We start from the raw sequence: 19,394 nt of genomic DNA on the forward strand, positions 1-19,394 counted from the left end.
GTGGTATTGAGCCAGCACTGGGCGAATTGAAGAAGTCGGCCTCCCACTCTGGGGTCCCCCAGAGGGAGGCCCATCCCATCATGCAGAAGGCTTATCTTCTTGCTTGGAAGAAGGGCGCCTAGCACTCCAGGCTTGCTTCTTTGGCTTTGAGGCGGTCTTGGTTGCGGACTGCCTCGGGAAGGACTGACCCTTTGCCTTGCCCTGAACCCGAAAGGAGCGAAAGGCCGAGCTCCGGACCTTAGCAGGTGTCGTAGCTGAAGGGAGGAAGGCTGACTTGGACTTTGCCAGGGTATCTACTATTTTGTCCAGGTCCGACCAAATAGTAACTCTCCATTAAAAGGTAAGGCCTCCAAGCCTTTCTTTGAATCAGCGTCTGCTCTCCAAGACCCCAACCACAAGGATCTGCGAGCAGACACTGCCGCCGCCGAAACCCTAGAGGTCAGCAGGCTAGCATCCAAAGATGCTTCTCCAATGTAGGAAGCGGCATCTCTCATCTGTCCTAACAACGCCCTATGGACATCCGGAGCTTCATCCGGAAACGTATCCTCCAAGGCGTTGCCCAACCCTCAATGGCCTTGGCCACCCAGGAGATGGCCATGGACGGCCGGGCTACAGCCCCTGAGAGAGAATAAATAGACTTTAGACAAGTCTCCACCTTCCTGTCCGTAGAATCCTTCAGCGAGGATATAGACGGCAACGGCAAAGTAGCACTCCTGATGAGGCGTGTTACATGGGAATCAACCGCAGGCGGAGTTTCCCATTTCTTACAATGCGCCTCCGGAAACGGATAATTGGACGCCAACCGCTTCTGTGGCAGGAATCGCTTACTGGGCGTCTGCCAGGCCACCGCCATGTGATCCGTCAACTGATCAGACAAGGGAAACGCTGCAGAGGTAACCTTAGCTTTTTTAAAACTAGGATACCTCGACTTGGGAGCGGGTGCCTCATCCTCAATCAGAAGAATGGCCCGCACCGCCCTAACCAGAGCCCGCACATTGATGGAAGACTTAGTGTCTACCTCCTGGACTGAGGCATCTGAGGCATCCTGCACCTCACCATCATCCGAGGACCCCTCAGAGTCCGAAAACTGCGCAGCCTGCGCCATAACTGTGCGTTTAGATGCCCTGGAGGGCAAGTCACTGCGCAACATCGACTGAAAAGCCGAAGATGCTGCCACCAAATCTTGGACAGTGTGGGAAAGCGCATCCACCCAGGGTGGAGGAGCTGCCACAGGAGCCTGAAACGGCACCACAGCCTGCTGCGCCACAGGGGTGGACTGTATATACATTGGCAACCCCGCATAGGGACCAACAGTCTGAGACCCCGGAGGAGTCTGCAATAATTGTGGGACACCCGGGGAATGGGGGATGGTAGGCTGGGGCAACGCCCTAGTAGGGACGGCAGTCGGGACCGACAGACGGTCCGCGATGGACACCAGCACCTGGGAAAACATCGCCCATGGTGGCTTCTGCGACATAAGAGGTTTAGACGCTCCAGGGATCGCCTGGCACCGTCCGCACAGGCCGTCCTGCGACAAATCCTCCCTATCCACTCCTGCAGAACAGCGCCAGCAGGAGAACAATACCGGAGCCACGGAGTGCTCAATCTCCTCCTCAGACATGACAGATTATATAGTTAAATATACAGTTATGACATAGGAAGAAAAACTTGCGCACTCACCAGTGTGCTGGACAACAGCCCACAATATGGTACTGTGTAGCACACCACTGTATGTGACGGACCTCACAAATACATGATTTATATAGGCGAGGTCTGTAGAAACGTCCCTCCCCCGCACACCTGTAGGGCTTGTAGGAGAAGGAAAGGGATAGGTATAGGCTGCCAGTAAGTAGAAATTAGCACAGACAGGCAGCACTAGCAAAAGTCACATACCATGCAGAGAAGTATACTCACTGCACCTTTCCACTACAATCAACCTGCCCAGATTCAGTGTCTGGGAGGGCTATAGTGCTGTGTACACTGTCCTTGTCGGGGGAGAGGTACACAGGGGGACCGGTCCGCGTGCTCCCTGAAGATCTGCGCTGCCACAGAGAAAATGGCTGCTGGAGACCTCAGAGGAGGAGTGGCCCGAGTATCTGCAGCTCAGCGACGCCAGACTACGTGCTGGGAGGAGCCGCTAGACAGGGAAGGCTTCCTCCCCTGGCTAGCATATTAACCCCCAAGGTTGCCGGCATCCCGCTTGCCGCTTTATTCACCCTGGTGGTCTAGTGGTCTGGCGGGGTATGCCTCCACTGGAGGGGGAGCCCGCCGCCACCGCTAGTGCCCCCGGTCTGTACCCTAGAACCGGGGGCATGGGACTGCATTTAGGAGGAACCCGCGCACAGCCGCTAATCAGCGATGCGCGGCTTACCTTGCTCTCCCCGGCGTTTCCAGCAGTCCCGGGAGAAACCAGAGTCCGGCTAGTACAGACTGGCTTCTGCAGCCCCCCCACCCCCGCAGGGTGACCCGACTCCGGCCGGGCACCATCTTAAACTGAGGTGCCTGTGACTCGGGGGCGGGGTATAGAGGATGGACCCAAGTGCATCCTGGGAGCAGCTAAAAGCTTTAACTCCGTGGTGCCCGAGGATCCAGGATCCAGCTATACCCCAAGGTCACCCTGTGGACCCCTATGGACCCTGAAGTAGAAATCTGTGATACTAGTGTATGGGGACATCGGGCCATTCCGCAAGATGAAAGTAAGCAGGAGAATCTGTGATACTAGTGTATGGGGACAGCGGGCCATTCCAGGAGAGGAAGCTAAGCAGGAGATATCTGTGATACTAGTGTATGGGGACATCGGGCCATTACGCAAGAAGAAGGTAAGCAGGAGATATCTGTGATATTTCCTGCTTTACCCTCTTGATGAATTCCCCGATAACTTAATTTTCACAATTGCAGGTGAAAATGTGCATTTTCACCTGCTTTTGTGAAAATTAAGTGATGATGAATAGGCCCCTTAGCAAGTAACTGTGCATCTTTGTAAAAATGGGAATTAGGTACTTACCGGTAAATCCTTTCCTCTGATTCCACAGGGGACACTGGAGGTGCTTACGCTGGGGTATAGAGGCTTGGATAACTGGAGCTGGCACTTTAAATAATTCAGAAGTGTGAAGCTCCTCCCCCTCTATTCCCCACCTGCCCTCAGTTTAGAAAATGAAGACCGAGAGGAGATGGAGAACAACCAGAGTGAAAGGAAGAGAATATCACACAACAACAACACAACAACAAAACCATACAACATATGGAACAAACTGAACAGACAGGCGAAGAGCGCTGAGGTGGGCGTCCAGTGTCCCCTGTGGAATCAGAGAAAAGGATTTACCGGTAAGTACCAAAATCCCATTTACTCTTTCATCCACTAGGGGACACTGGAGGTGCTTACGCTGGGGACGTCCCAAAGTTTTCCCCACGGGCGGGAGCGCTCTGAGGAACCTGCAGTACAAGGCGGCAAAACATGATGCTGAAGCCGCAAATGTATCAATCTATAAAACTTCACAAAAGTGAGCACCGATGACCAAGTGGTCGCACGGTACAATAGTAAAGTTGAGACACCCCTACGTGCCTCCCACGACGTACCCACAGAACGTGTGGAATGAGCAGACACGGACATAGGAGGCGGACGATCGTTGCTGAGAAGAGCTTGACAGATTGTCAGTCTAAGCCAACATGCCAATCCTGTTTGGATGCTGGCCAACCCTTCCGAAAAGCCTTATAAAAAAGAAGGACAACTAAGACTCGTGTAAGGATGTCGTCCAAGCAACAGAGGCGAAGAGCTCTAACCACAACTAGGGTAGAAGAAACACCAGAGTCCCCTACCAAAGAAGGTACCACAATAGGCTGATTTGTGTGGAAAATAGACACAACTGTAGGTAGGAAAGTAGCTTGCGTCCTCAGTTCCGCCCTAGCATCATGAAACACAAAGCCTATAAGACAGAGCCCCCAATTCAAACTCCCACGAGCTGTAGCTAAAGCCTGGAGGAGGACCGTCTTCCAAGACAATACTTAATATCAACCTCTTGGGGAGGTTCACACATGGAAGACTGAAGAAACTAAAAAAAAAATACCAAGACTCAGGGAGCCATAGGTGGTACAAAAGGTGGCTGCACCCGCAACACCCCCTGAAGAATGACTGAATCGCCGGTAGGAGGCCCAACCTGCATTGAAAGAAAATAGAAAGAGCAGAAATTTGCACTTTTAATGATCCTAGGCAAAGACTAGAATCTAATTCTGTTTGGAGAGAAGTAAAAACAGGAGAATACAACACCCCTAACGGAAGGCCCCAACTGTAACACCCTATGCCAGTGTTGGCTAACCTTGACACTCCAGCTGTTATGGAACTACATAACCCAGCATGCACTGCTACAGTTTTGCTATTAGGGCATGCTAAAACTGTGGCACGGCATGCTGGGATATATAGTTCCACAACAGCTGGCGTGTCAAGGTTAGCCAACACTGCCCTATGCAATGATAATGCGCAGCCGAAACCGGTTTCCTGGCGCGAAGCATGGTGGGAATACCCGAGTCTGGGATGCCCTTCCGTCTTAAGATATCGGATTCAAGAGCCACCACGTTGCACGCAGTTGTGCTAAGTTGGGGTGGACTAAAGGACCCTGCTGCAGAAGGACCGGACGAAGAGGAAGTGGCCCGGATCGACTGGCAAGAAGGACCGAAGAACCAACTCCTCCTAGGCCAGGTCGGTGCCACGAGAATGACGAAGGCCGACTCATGTTTTATTTGTTTTAGTAGACGAGGAATTAGTGGAATCGGAGGAAACAGGTAAACCATGTCGTAGGTCCATGGACTTGTTAGGGCGTGAACAGCCTCTGCCTGCGGATCCAGAGTTCTTGACACGTATCTTGGTCACTGATGTTTGATCGAGATGCCCTGAGGTCCGCTTAAAGACGACCCCAGTGCATGAAACGCGTGTGGGTGAAGCTTCCATTCCCTAGAATGGATATCCTGGCGACTTAGGTAATCTGCTTTCCAGTTGTCCACTCCCAGGATGAATACTGCCGACAAGATTACTTGACTGACTCTCGTCCCACTAGAGAATCTGAGATACTTCTCTCATTGCATTGCGACTACGATTGCCGGTCCGGCGGTAGATGTAAGCATCGGCCATCGCGTTGTCTGACAGAACTCGTACCGGAAGAGACCTTAGAAACTGCGCTGCGTCTAGCAGAGCATGGGAAACTGCTCCGAGGTCCAACATTTATGGGCCACCGTCTTTTCTGTAGGGATCACCAATGAAAGTGATAGTCGAGGACAACAGCTCCCCATCCTCGGAGGCTGGCCCTGTCGTATCCACCAAAGGAGTGCCACCCTGGTTGCCGGGGCCAAATGGATCAGTTGATATAGATGCAGGCGAGACCCTGACCCCTGTGTTAGCAGGGCCAGCTTGAACACTCGGGAGTGGAATCGTCCATATTGTAGTGCCTTGAAAGCAGCTAACATTTTCCCCAAGAGACGAAGACCAAGAAGCAAGGACACCCGCTTTGATCCGAGGGCTAGCTGAAAGAGCGACTGGATAGTCCGGGCCTGGTCTTCCGGAAGGAAAATCCTCTGTAATGTCGTATCTAGGACCATCCCCAGAACTGGAGTCTTTCGGACGGACTCAGATTGGGTAACTAGAAATTGATGATGTCAGTAAGTCATGGTCCAAGAGAAGTGATTTAGATGGAGCCTTGAATAACTGGTCGTCATGACAGACATAATCTTAGTGAAAACACGGGGAGCCAAGGATAACCCGAACGGCCACGCCCGAAACTGATCGTGAGTTTGCAAAATAGCATAATGCAGGAAAGCCTGATGCGGTTCCCAATTTGGGACATGGTGATGCACATCATTTATATACAGAGAAATGAGGAATTCTGCCGGTTCTAAGCTTGCAATGACAGACTGAAGTGACCCCCATAGTGAAATGCTACAGCTTAAGATATTGGTTGAAGACTTTAGGTTTAATAGGGGCCTTGTCCGTGGACACCGGCCGACTCGTATAAAAGAACCGATGTGGAGTGGAAAGCTCGAAAGCTATTCGGAACCGCACGGAAAGCAAGGTCCCATCGCAGGAGATCCCAGGTGGGATGGGAGACAGTCAGCCACCTGTTGGTCGACTGGTCTTTGATCCTGTCGACGTATAACTGTTTGTGGGCGACCTCTTCCACTGCCACCCCTAATGTGTGATGGGGTACCTCTGGCCCTTTAACGAAAGGGATGGGCACGAAAGGAATGAAATGAGGGACCTGTAAGTCCTCCTGCGAAGCATTCAAAGAGAAGAGAGAAGACTTACTTGTCTTGGGATATCCATTTGTCCAGTTCTGGACTAAAAAGCATATCACCTGTGAACCGTAGACCCTCAACAGCCCGTTTGGATTCTGCATCCACCTGCCAAGAAAGTAAGCAGAGAACTCTGCGGGCAGAAATAGCAGAAACGGACATACGAGCACTGATCTGTCTCTCTGGAAACCCTGGTCATTTTAAAACCCATTAAGCTGGGGCATGCAAATATTGAGACAAAACTCAGTTTTGCTTTTCTCTACGGAAATCTTTAGTAAAAGGCAAACAAATTGTGCGTTCCAAAGAAAAGCCAGAGCATGTAAACTGCTGACTCACTGAGAGTTCTGCTAGTAATCGTAACTCTGGAAGTATCCAAGCCCGTAATCAACTGGTCCACCCAGCAAATTACAGCAAAGATAACCAAAGCGATAACAGGCGTAGGTCTAAATTGGGCTCCTGCTGCAGTGTAAATTGGATCGCAGTGTTGTTCCAACTTACTAGCAGAAGAGTTCCAAATTAACGTAACCTGGCGAAGGAAGAGTTTTCTACTGGAGGATGTGTTTCCCAATGTTCCATCATGGATGATGGAAATGGATAGCCGAAAGGGAAACGACATGGATTTGGAGCCGCTTATCCAGTCGTTTCCAGGCCACAGAAAGCTGTTCTAGAAGCTCTAGCTGAGCTGCAGGGACTACTTCCTCAGGTACATTAAGGATCTGCCTGACCGCTAGAATTAAAAAGGCTCCACTCCCTGAGAGGCAGATTCTAAGTACTGTGGCGCAGAGCTGTGAGGGGTTCCTCATTTGACTAGAGGACAGTCGGCAGAGGATGCTTAGAGCAGGCTTATGATAGGCAGTAGAGGACAATGTAGAAGCGGTACACAATCTGTACCAGTCCAGATAGTTGGTTAAATCCTATTAGTCGTCAATTCGGACATCACAGCCGCCATAACTCCTGCCATGTCAGCGGCCCATGCAGGAGTAGGTGAGACGGCAATAGCCACAGAGGATTATAATGGTATCTATAGTGGGAGGAAACCAAAACCCGGAGGAAACCCACGCAAGCAAAGCAAGAACACACAAACTCCACACCCCAGGGCGTAGTGCACCGTCTGCGCTGCCCCTTCGGTTACTAAACAAGCATCACATAGCGTGGTGCCAGCAGCATTTGGCTTAATTTGTTGTCATATTTGGAACAAACATTTTCTGATAAGCCATAGTCCAGACATAGGTATATACACACAGCCACTCACGCAGAATCAGACTCTATGAATAAACAGAGACAGAATACAGAGACAGAAGGCTAGTGGGAAACAGGAGTTCACACAACTCCTCCCAATAATTCAGGTTCCCTGCACTTTGTACACCCCAGTGTTATCTTCACAGCCTCTTTTGGAAAGGATCCTGTAGAATGGATGTGTGCTAGGAGAATCAATCCTTCTGCCCACACTGTGTGGCTTCTGCACTCTCCTGTAATGAGGAGAGTTGCAGGTAGTGTGTTAAAAACGGCAGCCACGCTGTTGTAACAGCCGCTAGCCGCATATAGTGAGAGAGCCCGCCTGGTCCGCCCCTGAAGCATGCAATATGGCTGCTTAACGTTATAACTTTTCCCCTCTGACTGCCCCGCTACTTGCCGCTCTACTAGCGGGGGAAGGGGCACCTGTGTAACGCTGGCTGCGGCACCTGTCAGCTCCTCTACAGCCTGAGATGTTGTAAACTAACGGGGAGAGGGGAGACTTGTTAGATAGGGAGCATAGCGCTGCTCTAACCAGCGTTGTAGGAAGAAAACCCGCGCTGCTAAGCTCCGCCCCGTCTTCTTCCAGGCTTGCCGCGCTAACCTGGCTGCCCACCGTCTAACGGGGGAACACAGCGCTCACAGACTCCTTCAATTTGTGATGTTAGAGATGTGCTGTGGCGATAAAGGAGCTGTCAGAGCTTTTTCAATAAGCCATGTGCACTCCTTCCTGTTCTTCTAAGAACAGGGCGCCAAGTACCCGGACCCCACCTTTAGAGAGGTGGCGAAGGGTACTTAGTAAATGTAAAAGATGTAGGAAAATAAATAAATGTCCTAAATAAAAGAAAACAACAAACATATGTGTTGCTGGAGCACAGCAAATTGTGACCAGCTCCGATGGCACATTTTCTAAACTGAGGGCAGGTGGGGAATAGAGGGGGAGGAGCTTCGCACTTCTGAATTATTTAAAGTGCCAGCTCCAGTTATCCACGCCTCTATACCCCAGCGTAAGCACCTCCAGTGTCCCCTAGTGGATGAAAGAGAAACCATGTTGCACTGCAGGTGGGGCAGATTTAAAATGTGCAGAGAGATTTAGTTTTGGGAGGGATTTGTCCAAACTGAAATTTACATTGCAGTGTAAAAAGTTGTCCAGCAGGTGTGGCTTACATGCAAAAGCAGCCAGTATTTACCCTACATGACAAAAAAATGTATGTATTTGCACCCCTTGCATTGCAACATGGTGTGTCCAGGTTCACAGTTACTTGCTATATCTTACTCTATTCCCAAAGCTGAATCAGGCCCTTAGACCGTAGTGCAGTCATAATGTAGCAAAGCTTGCTGTAAATATCTCTCGCTGAAAGCAGCAAATGTCAGCGGTTTTGGAGGCATGACCTTTGTGTCTGCAACATTCATGTGACCTAAGTATTAACTAAAGACACTGGTGTAATTTATGATTACTTTGCCCTATAACTAAATTTGGAAGAGAGCACTGCTCAGCCCCTACCACTCCTGAAGGCCCATCTATTGGTAAAATCACACTGCACACCCACAATGTGCTCCACATCACTAATACCCACAGCGCCGTAGCAGGCCTTTTCTGTGATCTGTGCTGGCCACGCCTCCTGATCACATAACATCACGCGGACAGGGCCGGGCTGGCAGTACCAGGAATTACTGCACTGCCAGTAGCATCCATCAGGATACTCCAGGGGGCTGTAAGAGCCAGATGCAGGGGCCATGGGTGAGCGGTGGTGCCGCCCACAGGTCGCTGCGCTCTGTGTGGTCGCACCGCTTGCACACCCCTAATTACAGCCCTGAATACCCAACAATTCTACCTCCAAAAAAAATATTCCTCCCTGCTGTGATATGCTACGATCATAAATTTTAATTTTCGGGGGGCATATCACAATTTTTGATAAGTATGCCCCTAATTATGTTGCAAGTAATATGTTGTAAAAAAGTGGCTTCACTGATATAGAATCACTCTTGTGATGTGCCCAAGGCAGATCTTGTTGTATCCTTCCACAGTTCTGGCAGATGGTCTTCAGCGGGCCTCTACCACTGGATTCCCCTGATGGGCCCTCCATGCCCCAGTCCGACACTGCACAGCCGGCAGGCTACCATTAATGATAGGCCGTTGCTGTGATGATGTCCTGCCTATTTCTGGTTGTTGTCATTGCTTTGTACTGTACTTGCACTACACTTTGTTACAACTATTTAGCCATTAATGGTAGTGCACTACACCTAACCATAGCATTGCTGCACAGCTGTAAATGACCAGAACTAGTCTTGTTTACTAGTGTGGATTGAACATGCTCCCCCGGTAGTTAGAACAGACAAATTGGCGAAGGGCTGTGTGTGTTTCTGGCAGGTTCTGTTCAGCAGTGCAGTGATCAATTATCAAGGAAATCTGGTAGTGGTGGGAGATGAGGCTTGGAGTTTCTTTTCAGGTCACCGCAAACAAGGAACTACAGGCATCCATTCTTACTGACAGCAGCTCTTGGGGGCAGGCCGGCATGATTTTTTTTTAGAGCCATGTAAACTAGTCTTGTACCTGAAGTCTAATCAGTCCGACCTTTAAGTCTGGTGACTCAAACGTGATACTGAGTCATGCACAATAACACAGTTTAAGAAACAGCATGCAGTGATTAACCATTTAACTACACATCAACGCCTACACATCAAGTTCTCTAATAAAATTATGTTTGATGGCAATGTGCTTTGCTCTGACATGGTGCTTCGTACTAATAAACAAAGTCTATAGCGCCTTTATTGTCGCATGGGTTGTTGAGAGCTTCTTTAGGGTTTAAAACTTTTAGTTCGCTTAAAGTACTTTTAATCCACAGTGTGGTTTTTTTTTGCTGTTTCAGTTAAAGCCATATACTCTGCCTTTGTTGAAGATAGAACAACTGTTGGTTGTTTCTTACTTGGCCATCTTATCGCTGCACCTGCTAATATTAACTAGGTATCCAGTATAAGCAGGGGCGGATTAAGGCTTGTGGGAGCCCTGGGGTAACTAATTTGTGGGGGCCCCCACCAAGCCACACAGAGCCTCGGCGGGCTCACACCAACCCTATGTGGGCAGGGGCAAACCCAGGATTTTCTGCGGGTTCTAATATAGCCCCTGACTAAAAACTGCCTGCGAACAGTGGAAATAGACTGCTGGGCCTTTGCATTTGTCTGTATTATGTAACCTTTATATAAATATATGTACCCAGAGTGATTAACATCATGATACCTGCTCCGATGCCCTCCTTAGAGGGATAGGCATCCCCACAATATACCAACACGAAAGGCGGCACTCGGAGGCTTTTAGTATAGGTGAATCAATGCAGTGGGTAAGCAATCTTGGGGTAACAATCAGGATACACAAACAAGTGAATAGTGCAAACAAAAACTAACCCTCCGGACATTCAGTCTCCGTCACCACCCACATGGCGGCTCAGGTTCAAGTCAGCGGACTTCCGGTCACATGCAAAAACACACTCCCGGCACCTGCATGAACGTCCCCGTCCAGCGCTCAGGGGTTATGTCGCAAAAATACATACCTAGTGTAACCAAGGAAACCAAACAAATAATGTCAATATAATGCAGAATACACGTATTTATGCATAAATACTTAAATACATGATGAATTAATTAATGAAAAAATACTAAGTACTAATAAATTACATAAAGTGCATCAATATTATATCATGAATGAAAGTGTTGTATCAAAACCTACTTGTCAAAAAATATTTTTCTTTAAGAAAGATTTTTTAAATATGATTAAATGTGCTAAGGAAGTAAAAAACACATGACTAATATAAGAACTATGAATGTAACGGCTACCAAAACTTTAAGTGCTATAGTTAAATATTGCAGATAGTCACCAGCAACTAATGTATTCCCACATTTTTTTTAACCAGTGTTAAAAGCTATATTTTACCTGAAAAATATATTAAGGAGTAACATACCCATAACTTCGCTCTAGTCACAGGCTAACTGGGTGCTATAAAAGCAACTACAAAAATCTTGCTATAAACTAAAGCATAAGAAAAGTACTGAACATCAGAGAAAACACCTCACTACTTTATGGTGTTTTTATGCTTAAAAAAGGCTAGATAGACGACCATTTTATAAATAACAACTAAGACCCAGGGACTCATTAAGGCCTCTGGGATACAAAGTGTCAAAGCAAAATATCCAAGAGGCTTCAAGCTGCAATAATTTCTTGGATCTATTTCTATCTCACAGAGATGGAGGAACATGGTCAATGACCTTGTATTGTAGTCTCGCGATACCATGCTTAACTTTGGCAAAATGTCTCGCAACAGGTTGGTCACTGTCACTGTCTTTTAAAATGTGTCAGCGAGTAATGACTACACCTGAGCACCTGCCTGGTGACCTAGAAAATGTGAACTGTTTGGGGTCCTGAGAACCGAGTTTGAGAACCACTGTCCTAGAAGAGTCACTTTTTTTCTCTGTAACCTGTAACCAAATTTTGCTTCCAGTACTCTTAAAGGAGCAGCCTAATGGTACGTATCCATTTGCTAATAGAGGAACGACAATATGAGATATGGTAAGAACTTACCCTTGTTATCTCTATTTCTACGAAGTCCATAGGGTTCCACAGGATACCTTGGGGTATAGGTGTGACGTCAGTCGCAGGGCACCAAAGAGTTAAGCTTTCAGCCTCCCAGGATGCACTAGGTCCCCCTCCTATACCCCGCCCCCGAGCCAAGGCACCTCAGTTAGTTACCAAGCCATAGGCCGGAGGAGGAGAAGGAAGAGAGAGAACAAAGATCTGGACACATACAAGAATCACATTCTCACCAGAGGGAGACGGAAAACCGGTGACCAGAGCAAAGCCCATCTGCAGCACAGGTGCGACAGGGCGGGAGTCCTGTGGAACCCTATGGACTTCGTAGAAATAGAGATAACAAGGGTAAGTTCTTACCATATCTCATATTTTCTACTTCAGGGTCCATAGGGTATCCACAGGATACCTTGGGGATGTCCCAAAGCAGTATCCTTTAAGGGTGGGGACGCTCCTGTGCAGAAAGGAGAATCCGCCGCCCGAAGGAAGCATCCTGAGAGGCGAAGGTGTCAAACCTGTAATACCTCACGAAGGTATGGACAGAAGACCACGTAGCAGCCTTGCAGATCTGAACTGCCGAGGCACCACGTCGAGCTGCCCACGAAGGACCCACAGACCTAGTGGAATGAGCCTTCAGAGAAGGAGGGACCGGTAGGCCTTCATGAAGATAAGCTTCAGAAATAGCCATATGGATCCAGGCTGCCAAAGTTTGCTTTGAAGCAGGCCAACCCTTTTTACGGAAGCCAAAGAGGACAAACAAAGCGTCCGACTTCCTAAACGAAGAAGTGCGGTCAACATAAGTCCTTAAGGCCCGCACAACATCCAAAGAGGCCTCACCCACGGAAAGACCCGGTGAGTTAAAGGCCGGAACAACTATTTCCTCGTTAATATGAAACTGGGAAACAACTTTGGGAAGAAACTCGGGCCGAGTGCGGAGCACTGCCCTGTTCCCATAAAAAACCAAGAAAGGGGGTCTACAAGAAAGAGCCCCTAACTCAGAAACACGTCTGGCCGAAGCAATGGCCAGAAGGAAAACAGTCTTAGCTGTTAGCCATTTAAGATCCACTGAGCCCAGTGGTTCAAACGGCGGTCCTTGGAGAGCCCTCAGGACCACAGCCAAATCCCAAGGCGCCACAGGTGAAACAAAGGGCGGCTGAATGCGGAGAACACCCTGCATAAAGGTGCGCACATCCGGGATTGTAGCAATCCTACGGTGAAACCAGACAGATAGGGCCGAAACCTGTACCTTCAAAGAAGCAAGGCGAAGCCCATGATCTAGTCCCGCTTGCAGGAAGGCGAGAATCCGAGACAGACGAAACTCCCGCGGTGCATAACCTCTCGGTCGACACCACTGGAAGAACGTATGCCACACGCGATGGTATATCCTCGCGGAAGACGGTTTCCGAGCTCGTAACATGGTCCGCACCACAGAGCTGGAAAACCCCCGGGACCTCAGCATGGCCGTCTCAACAGCCACGCCGTCAAAGACAGCCGAGTCAGGTCCGGGTGAAGGCAAGGACCCTGAGACAGAAGGTCCGGTCGTAGCGGCAACCGCAGAGGAATGTCCACGGACAGACCCTGAAGGTCTGAGAACCAGTGCCGTCTGGGCCACGCAGGAGCTATCAACAGGAGCGTCCCTCCTTCCTGTTTGAATTTCCGGATTACCCGTGGAAGAAGGGAGACCGGAGGGAACAGGTATGCGAACCGGAACGTCCACCGGACGGACAGAGCATCCACCAGAGACGCCCCTTCGTCTCTTGTGCGAGACCCGTACACCGGCAACTTGTTGTTGTGCCGGGACGCCATGAGGTCGATTTCTGGAAGACCCCACCTGTCCACCAGTAGTTGAAAAACGTCCGGGTGCAGGGACCATTCCCCCGGATGAACGTCCTGGCGACTTAGAAAGTCCGCCTCCCAATTGAGCACTCCCGGGATGAAGACCGCTGATATGGCCGGAAGATTGCGCTCCGCCCAAACCAGGATCCGAGAGACCTCTACGAGAGCCGCCCGACTGCGAGTTCCTCCTTGCCTGTTTATGTAGGCCACGGTGGTAGCGTTGTCCGACTGGACCTGCACCGGGCGACCCTGGAGAAACCGCTGTGCCTGCTGGAGAGCATTGAAGACCGCACGGAGTTCCAAGATATTTATTGGAAGCTCCGCTTCTGTCGGCGTCCACCTGCCCTGGAACAAGTGTGGACCCGAAACTGCTCCCCAGCCCCGAAGACTGGCGTCCGTTGTCAACAGGACCCAATTTGGAACCCAGAACGGACGTCCCTTGTTGAGGTGGGTCGTCTGTAACCACCACGTAAGGGACAGGCGAACCTCCTGGGTGAGCACAATCGTCTGGGACTTCAGAGACTGAGTCAGCCCGTTCCACTTGGACAGGATCAGGTGCTGCAGAGGTCTGGAGTGAAACTGGGCGTATTCCACCATGTCGAACACCGACACCATGGAGCCCAGTAACCTCATCGCCGAGTGTAAGGACACCCGGCGGCTGTGCAGACAACTGCGCACCCTTGACTGTAAAGCAGAGATCTTGTCCTCCGTCACGAAGATCCTTTGCTGTCCCGAGTCCAATAAGGCTCCAAGATGCAGAATCCTCCGAGACGGGATTAGAGTGGACTTCTGCCAGTTGATTAGCCAGCCGTGCCGTTGCAGCAGTGCAATGGTCAGGTCCAAGTGGCGTAACAGGAGCTCTGGAGATCCTGCCACCAATAAAAGGTCGTCCAAATACGGCAACATGCGGACTCCCTGCAGCCGCAGAGAAGCCGCCATGACCGCCATCACCTTGGTGAAAACACGTGGTGCTGTTGCCAGGCCAAAAGGTAACGCCCGAAACTGGAAGTGGTCGCTGCTGATTGCAAACCTGAGGAACTGTTGATGGCGCCAAAGAATAGGGACATGCAGGTAAGCGTCCTGTATGTCCAATGACACCAAGTAGTCCCCAGGTTCCAGCGCCAGAATGATGGACCGTAGGGTCTCCATCCGAAACTTCGGGACCCGCAAAGACTTGTTGAGTGCTTTGAGGTTGAGAATCGGACGATATGACCCATTGGGTTTCTGTACCAAAAATAGATTTGAATAGAAACCCTGGCCCCTCTGGGAGAATGGAACCGCCACTATAACTCCAGCCTGGAGCATAGTGTGCAATACCTTCCGCAGCTCCGTAGCCTTGTTCCGGTCTGATGGGAGACCCGTGGTGAAGAAGCGAGCCGGGGGTCTGTGCCGGAAGGAGAGGGCGTATCCGTGGGAAACCACCTCCAGCACCCAAGTGTCTGTCGTAGTGGTCGACCAACACTGGGCGAACTGTAGCAGGCGGCCTCCCACCCTGGGATCCCCCAAAGGGAGGCCCGGACCGTCAGGCCGCAGGCTTGTCATCTGGCTTGGGGGCCGGACGTCTGGTACTCCATGCCTGCTTCCGGGGCTTGACCGATTTCTTAGGGCCAGCCTGTCGAGGAAACGACTGTGGTTTGGGCCTGCCCTGGGCCCTAGATGACCGAAAGGACGATGGTCCCGAACCAGAAGGAGCAGCGGCCGACGGGAGACAGGCAGATTTGGCTGCCGCCAGCGTGACCACAATCTTATCCAGATCCGGACCGAAGAGAACTTCTCCGGTAAACGGCAACGCTTCCAGACCTTTCTTGGAATCTGCGTCCGCCTTCCAGGATCGCAGCCACAAGGTGCGACGAGCAGCTACCGCTGCTGAAGAAATTCTAGACACCAGAGTACTAATGTCTAGAGCCGCCTCGTTGATGTAGGTGGCCGAATCACGGAGATTGCCAATCAACTCCGCCTGATCGGCCGGACAGTCGGATTCAAAAGAAGCCTCTAATGAATCCGCCCAGCGCTCCATCGCTCTGGCAACCCAGCAAATGGCCATAGCCGGCCGTGCTGCCCCCCCTGCAAGGGAATAAGCGGACTTCAGGCAGATTTCTACCTTGCGGTCCGTAGCATCCTTAAGGGAGGACATGGATGGCATCGGCAATGTGGCACTACGGACAAGACGGGTCACGTGAGAATCCACCTGTGGAGGGGATTCCCACTTCGCAAAATAATTATCCGCGAACGGATAAGCCACCGCCAGGCGTCTCTGCGGCTGGTATCTTTTGCCAGGTTGTTTCCACGCCTCCTCTAAATGGTCCACCAACTGACCCGAAAGAGGAAAGACTGTGGCATCGCCCTTCACATCTTTGAAAAAGGCATACTTAGATTTAGCCGCTGGGGGAACTTCGTCCTCAATCACCAAGGCTGTGCGGACCGCCCGAATAAGTCCAGGAATATATACTTTGGACTTAGCATCAGCGTCCTTAGTATGGAGAGGTTCCTGATCGTAAGGATCTAGAATCTCCCCATCATCAGACGTCCCTTCGTCATCCTCATAAGGAGCGGACAGAGACGCCACCGGCCTTTTATGAGACCGCATCACAGACTCCCCTTGCAACACATCCGACAAGTGCTGTACAGAACTCGTCAGGGAGTTAACCCACGCTGGCTCCTGAGAACCCGGGAGCGGGGAAATAGGGAGACTGTGGGGTACCACCAATTGTCGTGGGAACCCCTGCATGGGTGACGACACCACAGACTGCTGGGACAAACCCATCGGAGTAAACGCGGGCTGCGGAGCTAACTGGCCCACTAAAGCTGTTAACGCCTGAGCGAAACAAGCCCAGGGCGGCTCCTGTACCGGTGCTGTAACCGTAATAGGCCGCGCCATGGACAAACACTGCCGGCAAAGGCCCTCCGCGCTACCCTCCCCCTCCGCTAACGGTACTTTGCACGTGGTACACTGTAGCCGGAGGGGAAAATCACTTTCAGACATGATGGCACCACGTATGTGACCTCTCTCACCAATTAAGTATTAAATAGGCGAGAGACCACCCTGCAGCACCGCACCGCAAGGGCTTTAGCAGAAAGAACAGGGACAGTAATAAAGCTGACAGTTTAGAGAAGAAAAGATTACAGGCAGCAGCGCTAGCACAGTCACATACAATGCAGAAAAATAACAATTCCTGCACTAACAGCGCTGATCACTCAACTACACAGACACAGGGCCTGGTAGGACACAACGCTGCATACACAGACCTGACCACAGCGGAGGAGAGGTATGCGGGGGGACCCAGACCACGATGCTTCCTTCCAGCGCTTCCAGCAGCGTTCACCATGCGTTCTGGAGAAGATGGCCGCCGAGGAGCAGAGAGGAGGCTGGCCTGGGGGAGGAGCGCTGCCACAGGACCAGTCGGCAGCATGCAGAGAGAGCTGTGTGCAGCGGGGGAGGCGCCGGCTGTGAGACAGGGAAGGCGCGCTCCCCTGGCATGCATTTAACCCCTGGGACGCCGCAGCGCTACCGCTCTGCTGCGGTCCGCTGTCCCAGGGGGTAGTGGAAGCGCAGGTTGGTCGCCTGGCTCCACGCTGCAGCCAGTCCCCAGGGAGCCCCCTGCCTGGGGACTTAGGACCATGTGATCAGCGGGGACCCACCGCGGGACCCCGCTGCTTACCTCTGTCCCCCTTGAATCCGGCCATGGTCCGGAGCATCTGGGGTCACCGCTAGCTGTGACCCCAGACGCCCACCAGCATCCCCGGATCAGTACCGGCGTTCTGGTACCGGCGGGGTGTAGGGAAGACAGCATGGACGTCAGGACTGACTGTCCATGCTGTTCATCCAGTTGTGCAGCCACAGCTGCATGAAGAATAAGCTTCAGGGGCTCTTCTAGCCCCCACTCCAACAGGTGCACCCGACTCCGGCCGGGCACCAAACTAAACTGAGGTGCCTTGGCTCGGGGGCGGGGTATAGGAGGGGGACCTAGTGCATCCTGGGAGGCTGAAAGCTTAACTCTTTGGTGCCCTGCGACTGACGTCACACCTATACCCCAAGGTATCCTGTGGATACCCTATGGACCCTGAACTAGAAAGTACGATTACAACATTGTAATCGTATAGTCGTTCCTCTGCTGTGCCTGCACTGAACGACATATCGTTTAGTGTAGGCACCCTACATCATTCCCGAACATGCCCAATCTGTCATTATCGGCAGATTGACTGGAATGTCCAGGCGATGATAGATGTCGGAAACGACCAGTGGGAGCGCACATAGCTGGTCGTTTCCGAAATTATACTGCACGATTTATGCACGATTAATGAGCGATTGAACGATTACGATGACATAATCATTCAATCGCTCATTTATATCGGCAAGTGGATACGCACCTGTAGGATGCGCACACAGGAGATGTAAAATATTATTTTGAATTAATCTGTATTACTGCTAACACCCCGAAAGTAAATAGAAGGTGGATTCCCTTAGGTGTCCCCAGCACCAGCATCCCCCCTTCTGTGTCCCCAGCAGCCTCCCTACTCTGTCCCCAAACAGCAGCCCCCCTCCCCACTCTGTCGCCAGCAGCCCCCCCCCCCCCCTGTCCCCACCCAGCAGCCCCCATCTCCACTCTGTCCACACCAGCAGCCCTCCTTCTCTGTCTCTAGCAGCCGCCCCCCCCACCCGTCAGTGTCCGGCAGCCCCCCTTCTTCTCTTTCTCCATCAGACTCCCCTTCTCTGTCCCCCCCCCCCCATCTCAGTCACCAGAAGCCATCCTTCTCTGTCTCCAGCAGCCTCCCCTTCTCGGTGCCAGGCAGCCTCCCCCCTTCTCAGTCCCCAGCAGCCCCCCTTTTCAGTGTCCAGCAGCCGACCTCCTCTGTCCCCGACAGCCCCTCCTTTCCTGTCCCCAGCAGTCCCCCCCTTCTCTGTGCCCACACTTGCCTTCTTCTTGCTGCGCACGCGGGCCGCCTCACGCGAAACGGCTCTTCACCTGCGCGGCGTGACGTCATGACGTTGCGCGCGCCGGGTCTTTAAAAAAAAAAAAAAACTTTATTGAAAGACGCCAAAGGGAGGGTGAGGGTGAACAGCGGCTGCCGGCAGCAGTAACAGCGGAGAACTCAGCAGCAGCTGCAGGGAGAGCTTCTCGATCTGCTGAGTGGGTTGCGCCGGCCCTGCAGCCTACTATATAACTCGTGGCCCTTGGATAGGGAATACCGTTTCCCAACAGTTTAGTTTGTATTATGCTGCAAGTTATTATTATAGATATGTATATGACTATACTCTTTACCAGACTCGGTTTTGTTTTGATTTATATGTATGGCTTTTATTATCTCTGTTTATATGAAACTTCAATAAAAATAGAATAAAAAAAATATATATATATATATATACATAGTCAAGTCTTCAATAGGCAAACTACCAAATAAATAAAATCAGACATGTTAACATATAAACAAAAGTGTATGATAAAAGCAAAAACTGCTATTAATTAGTTGT

The 19,394-nt window shown here is 51.0% G+C and overlaps 1 non-coding gene across 1 annotated transcript; it reads right to left on the reverse strand.

The window, feature by feature from the left end:
• Positions 1-6,479: 6,479 nt before the first annotated feature.
• Positions 6,480-6,595, reverse strand: LOC148501376 (U5 spliceosomal RNA). Its single transcript, XR_015870051.1, has one exon. It is a non-coding gene; the product is annotated as a U5 spliceosomal RNA (small nuclear RNA).
• Positions 6,596-19,394: the final 12,799 nt, after the last annotated feature.

This window comes from Taudactylus pleione, unplaced genomic scaffold (assembly GCF_031769625.1).
Source record: "Taudactylus pleione unplaced genomic scaffold, aTauple2 ptg000519l, whole genome shotgun sequence".
Taxonomy (NCBI): Eukaryota; Metazoa; Chordata; class Amphibia; order Anura; family Myobatrachidae; genus Taudactylus; species Taudactylus pleione.